Raw genomic sequence first — 6,855 nt, 5'->3', positions numbered from 1 at the left:
CTCAGGTTACCCTGTAACCATTTCCAGCCTAAGCCAGAGGGGGAGTGCCAAGGAGAGAGACTGGGGCTAAAGGGATAGTGCTCTGATTGGTGCAAACACAAACCCTCATTTGCATGTGGTTTGCTCTGATTGGCGCAAGCTCCCCTCCCTCCTCTAGCTACAGAAGCAGGCAATTTAGTAAGCTGCCTGGAAGACACACCGTCTTGTACTGCCTTCCCGTGTGGCAATGTTATGCCCAATAAAAGGCTTCTCTTGAGTGATCTCTTGCTTTTTTAATAGTGTGGGCTGAGCTGATGCCATGAGGAAAGGAGCAGGAGAGACGGTGAAGCAACTCGTGAGTAGGTGCCTGACATGGCAAGCTGCCGAAGCAGGAAGGCGAGCGGTTACTTGGCAGCTGAAGGATACAAAGCTGCAAAGAGTTAGAGACAAGAGAATGTAGGCCCTAGCGACTGGAAGAGTTCGAGAGAGCTGGCAAGCCATTTGGGTCAAAAGCTCTCTGACACCCCAGGCCCAGGAGCTAGAATACTGGCTACTGTCAGCATGACGAATCCCAATGTCGGCCATGTCAGTACTTGCTAAAGACTCAGGAATTCTGACTTGGTAAGAACAGAAACACAGTGGTGCTTGCCTTTAATCCTACCCCTACCCCTCAGGAGGCGGAGGCAGGCTATGTGTTGCGGAAGGTAAAATGAAATAATAGCCATATCTCCCCCGTTAGGATTCTAATGCCTTTAGTCTGGCAGTGGTGACTCATGCCTTTAATCCCAACATTTGGGAGGCAGAGACAGGCAGATGTCTGAGTTTGTGGCCAGCCTGATCTACAAAGTGAGTCCAGGGACAGCCAAGGCTACACAGAGAAACAGAAACCCTGTCTCTGAAAACAAAACAAAACAAAACCCAAAACAACAACAACAACAACAACAAAACAAACCAAAAGCCAACAACAACAACAAAAAAAAAACCCAAAAACCAAAAACAAAAAACCCCCAACAAACCCAAAACAACAACAACAATAAAACCACCACCAGCAGCAGCAGCAGCAGGAGCAGCAGCAGCAGCAGCAGCAAAAATCCCAGTAGCACTAAGGATCCAGTACGGAAGGCGCCAAAGAACTATTAACACTAGAGGGACACTGCTGGCTGCTGATTGGGTGGTTCTGAATACAAATGCTGTGGAGACCAGCTAGCTAGCCTCCTATCTACCCACAGCTTGTCATCGTTTCTTGTCTTGCACTCTTTCTTCTTCCCCACAGAAGATCATTTAATATATTGTCACCAGAGCAGTCTGCTAAGGGATGCCAGTCAGGAGTTGAGTGGCATGCAGGGGACTGAGGGGCAGGCTGGCTGGCTCTTCCAGCAGAAGGCTTCGTAACAGTTTACTCTGGCTTGGAATTGCCTGGCTTCAGCTCTTCATGTAAAGGGATGAGTGGAAGGCACAGGTGAATTCTGAGCATCTATTCAGCACCCTCCCCCCTTTTTGAGACAGGGTTTCTCTGTGTAGCCCTGGGCATCCTGGAACTTGCTCTGTAGACTAGGGTGGTTTTAAACTCAGAGTTTTCACCTGCTTTTGCCTTCCTGAGTGCTGGGCCACCATCGACAGACAGGCAGGTACTCTCTTTTTAAAGGAATGAGTTGCTGGAACTGGTGAGATGGCCCAGCAGTTAAGAGCACTCACTGTTCTTGCAGAGGACTGGGGTTTGATTCCCAGCACTCACATGGCAGCTTACAACCATGTGTAACTCTAGTTCCAGGCGATCAGGTGTCCTCTTCTGGCCTCCAAGGGCACCAGGCATGCACATATATAAAACAGATAGGACACTCATCATACATGTAAACCAAACTGAAAAAAAAAAGACAAGAAAGGAAAAGAAGAAATAGGTTGCTTTCTGAAGTTGCATATCATTTTTATGTTTTTGAGTCAGGGTATCACTATACAATCCTGGCTGGCCTAGAGCTTTCTGTGTAGATTAGGCTGGTCTCAAACTCAGAGAGATCTGCCTGCTTCTGCCTGCCAGGTGCCGAGATTAAAGGAGTTGTACCACCATGCCAGGCATTATAGCAACTTTTTGACAGATTAAAAAAAAAAAAATCTGAGACTCTGATTTGCTTGGGGAAGATTGAGGACGTGTGGTTTCTATTTCCATGAACTTAGTGGAAAGCTGACCGCAGGGAAGAAAGACTCTATGCAAGTGAAAGAGAACCTAGGTGTGCTATGAATGCGCTCAGAGGCCTGGTTCCATGGAACTTTCCTGCTGCGGCGGCTGATTTATTTATTTATTGAGTGGGGCAGGTGGCCCACGAGGATGAGTAAGAATGACACGACACATGAACAATGATGTCACAAAAGAAGACAACGCAGACCTAAGCTCAGATGACTCTAAAGCCTGACCTGAACAGAGGGTTCCACACTTAGAGCAACCCCTTTGTAAGTTATGAATATTGCCACCTCCCTTGGGACATGAACGGGGAGTATTCCTCAGGGTTGACCTGCACTCTCCCAGTACCTGTCACAGTCTGGTCAAAGGAGGTTATTTTGTAGGCTACCATACTGTTCTCAGTCTGTCTATCTTGGTACCCTAAATGATAGCCGTGGAGCCTGTGAGGGGAAATGTGTTTATCTGGGAACTTGTGCAAATATAATTACCATCACCAGTGAATGGTTTCAGCTCTTGCACACAAACTGCACAATGGTTTCTAGGCATGCTTGGGGTTTGACTGTTTACAGAACATTTTCCTGCTTGACTTCATTTGATTCTTACTGAGTGTGGTGTCTCTTTTCTGACAGTCCAATGTTTGTAGGAGTCACCACTTCTAAGCTAGGTGCTTGGGGCAGGGGAGTTTTCTAAGCCTTGGTGCCCTCACCTGGAACCTAGGGAGGGTTCCGGTGCATACTTCCCCTGGGATGTGATGGATGAGGTGACCAGGTAGGTACCTCAGAGCTGGACCAGGAGCACAGAGACAGCCTCAAATCTCCTGTATTCTTAGCATGGCCAGCATCATTATTTAAAACTTGGAGAACTGAGGTGTTGGTATTCTCCCCAAACTATGTTGAAACTTGAGTCTCTGATGACTCTGGGAGGCGGGGCTCTGCAAAGTAATTAGGTCATAAGGGTGGGCACCTCCAGTGAGTGCTTTAGTAAGAGACTGAGATTACTTCCTTCTGTGTCTCTGCAGGGTGAGGGCTCGGCAGGAGCACAGGTCCATGAGGACAGGGATGGCGAGCACATAGGCACCTCTTTCCTCACACGGCCAGTGAAGTAAGGAGACGGCTCCCTGCCCCTCTAAGCAAAAGGGAACCCGACCCAAGCACCCACCTCTCTCTGGTTAAAATAATACATCAAAGGTGAGGCTGTATAACCGTCTGAAGTTTTGAGAAATGCCCAAATGTGTATGTGAACTTACTCTCTCCCTCTTTTGTAGTGGGATATTCCCCCCTCCTCCTGCTACATTGCAATCAAGCACGGTGATTGGGCAGTATGAGAGGTAGGCGGAGTGAGGAGTTGGGAGGAGAGAAGGAGAGGAAGAGAAAAGAGAAAGGAGGCTAGCGGTCCTGGAGGAAGACGGATGGAAGCAACTTATATCTAAGGTTAGATATTGGATAACTATTCTAATTATGTGGGTGTCTTATTAATTGAGCATTTCCAAATATATAAATCCATTGGATAATCTTTAAGCATTAAGAGTCTTCATTCTACTGGGTACCGCGAGGACGGCAGGTATTATCAGGGGCTCAGCTGAGCTTTGCGGAGACAGCGTGGTGAATTGGCAGAGCCAGCCACCAGGCTGGCTTCTTGTGGGCCTAGTTGTGGTGCATGTGGCCTCTGGCCTCTTCTAGTGCAGAACATGGCGACCGGAGCTAAGCAGAGTCGCCCCACTGATTAGATAGCCCGCTCGTGCCACAGATTTTTAAACACCACCCATTACACTCTTTAAGCATCTGAGTTAAATCAGAATTATGATAAGCTTCTAGAAAACTAGTCATATGATTTTGAAAAACAATTTTGAAAAAAAATGTAAAAATCTGGGGTGGGACAGATGGCTCAGAAGTTAGGAGCATTTGGGGCTTTTGCAGAAGACCTGGACTTGGTTCTCAGCATCCACATGGCGGCCCACAACTGTCTGTAACTCCAGCTCTGGGGGACCTAACACCCTCTTCTGGCCCCCATTGGTACTGCACACTCATGTTGCATGTACATGCAGGCGAAACTGATCAACCACATACAATAAAAATAAATCTTTTAAAAAGTAATTAAAGAACTAGTAAAAAAAAAAAAACACCATTGAAACAATAAAATGAAGTCACTCCCACAATGCTGTTGTTAAAAGAAAGACTCGTGAAGTGTTTGTGACCACTAAGGGATGGCAACTTCATGCTGATTGTGTGGCTTCTTATTGTGTATAGCCAGTTTTGTTTTTGTGACATTGTAACCAACACTGTTTCCCCAACCTAATAACCATTTCTAGCCATGTCAGGTTTGTCTGATTGCTACCAAAGAGGCTGAAAATGCTAACTATTCACTTTTGTCTGTATATTCAATCCTGGTCTATGACACTTATGGAGATGAAAAGCCCCTCCCCCTTTTATTTTAAATGCTGTCATATTGAGACGTGATGCTTGGAGCTGGGGCAGCCCTCTTATGATCAGAAAACCTTTAGCTTAAAGCTAGAAGCTAACATAGAAGGAAGTAAGACTGGGAAGATGAAGCATTCCCATGATAACAGTTTTCATGGGAAGAGGCAATAAACATATCTACTTACTACAGACAGAGAGCCTATGACACACCAAAGTACAGATAGTACCAAAGTCCAACTTGGTGGACCAGTGAGTTTTATTGGTGTTACTGACTAGAATATGGGTGACTTTCAGGAGCAGAAATGACTCATCAAGTTCACCCCAGCACGGGTGACAGCTCACAAAGATGTGAACCCACAGCACAGTGCACAGCCTGCAGGCTCCTCAACAGAGAATGTCCTTTCTAGGTGATTCAGTTGGTGGAAACTGTTGCCAGGCAGCTCTGCTGGTTCCTGCTTCTTCCAGAGCAGCTGATCTGGTCTGAGCGTCTTTGCAGCTTTGCTCATCTGAGTGACTCTCAGCTACCTTTATTGTTGACTCTTGGGGAGGGAGGGGCTTAGTGAATTTGCTCAGTTTTGGAGACTTCCTGAGGGTACTTTGAGTTGTTTACCTTTTGTCTTAAGGAGTATTCCTGCAAGATGGAATGTTTCAATCTAGGAGAAAACTGCTATACAACAGTCCTCCCTCTTGACTCAGATGAGCTGAGGACCACTGATTTCTGTACTGAAAGTACAAGTCATATTAAATAACAAAAGTCATTAGGTATAGGGTTTTTTGATTGTCTTGTTTTTTTTTTTCTGGACAATTGAACACATATACTGATAGAAATGTTTACACAAACTCTCTTAAGTGCTTTCCTATGTTTAAGTATATTGATCTTTTGGTCTTCATCTTTTCCCTCCACTGGGGTTTCCATCCATGGTGATTCCTGAGGTTGGGGAGAAACTGTTATATTATCTCTCCAGGAGACCCATAGTACTCTTAACAAAAGTAAGAGTAATACGAAATACTATAATAGGCAAAGATTTCAGGGCAGGCAAGAGAGCTTGGGTGGGCAAAGGTGACTGTTGCCAAACCTAACCACTGGCTTTATATAGGGGTTGTGGGGGTGGACACTTGGTAGAAGAATGAACTCTTCTAAATAGTCCTGACTTCCACACGCATGCCATAGCATGCATACCTACACGCACACAATGCCAAGGAAAGGAAACACTGACGTTCATGCTGGGAGGGGGAGGTAACACCAACCCGGCTGCTGTGTCTGCTCCAGGTAGTATTGGTACTGTGGAGTCTGAGGTGGCTGGGGATAGAGAATGAGATTCACCAATGGACTCTTACAGCAGATATGATGCATGGGGTTGAACCTGCAACTGAATACAGCTTCCTAGGCTTTAATATTAAGCTGACCTGAAATTACTGAATGACCAGCAAGTGACTGGGGAGTCTAATGACTGGGGAGCCAAGTGCATTGAGGAAAAGAAAGTTTGGTTTCACGTCAGGGGCTGAGTAACACTACATGCCACAAACACTTATGCTTTAAAACGTTGGCCTAAAAATAGTTACCAGTGGTGCTGGGGGGGACATCTCAGTGGCGTGTTTGCTGTACAAACAGGAGGACTAAGTTCAGATTCCTAGCGCGCACATCAAAAAGCCAGGCATGGTGGAAAGTGCCCAAGACCGGGCTTAGAGAAGCAGAGATAGGAGGATCCCTGGGGTTCGCTGGCCGGACAGTAGTAGAATCTCACTGAGCCTCAGCTGCAGTAAGAGACTGGTTTTTTTTTTTTTAAATAGAGTGTTGTTAAGGAGGATGCCTAGTATTAATCACTGCTTCCACTTGTGCATGTTACATGAGCACACATGAATGTGTACATACATGCACACATACCTGCATATTTGTGATCCATGTAAGATAGAATACCCTTGGCTCTCACTGACCCATGCTGTTGCTGGTTATAACAGACAGCCTACCCCATCTCCTGGGTCACTTGATTCATGACCTTGTGGCTCTGTAGCAGGGACCTTCTATGGAAACTGCAGGGCTGAGGTAGACCCATGTCTGACAGGATAACAAACAGGGAAGATGGAAATCCGTTTCTAGAAAATGCCTTCCTTTCAAACTCTTGGAAAAAATCCAAGTCCTTAGACAAAGGTTTTGATTGGCTAGTAATGTGAACTGGGCTGGGCAAGATAAGGTAGTCCACAGCAAAGTATAAAACAGTGCACAGCGATACTAAGCCGGATCCAGGATTTGCTCAGGGCTTCAGCCTGCCTCATCCACCTGCT

Source organism: Grammomys surdaster, unplaced genomic scaffold (genome assembly GCF_004785775.1).
Source record: "Grammomys surdaster isolate TR1022 unplaced genomic scaffold, NIH_TR_1.0 137, whole genome shotgun sequence".
NCBI lineage: Eukaryota > Metazoa > Chordata > Mammalia > Rodentia > Muridae > Grammomys > Grammomys surdaster.
The sequence above is the reverse complement of the archived record's forward strand: the minus strand, read 5'-3'. Positions refer to the sequence as shown.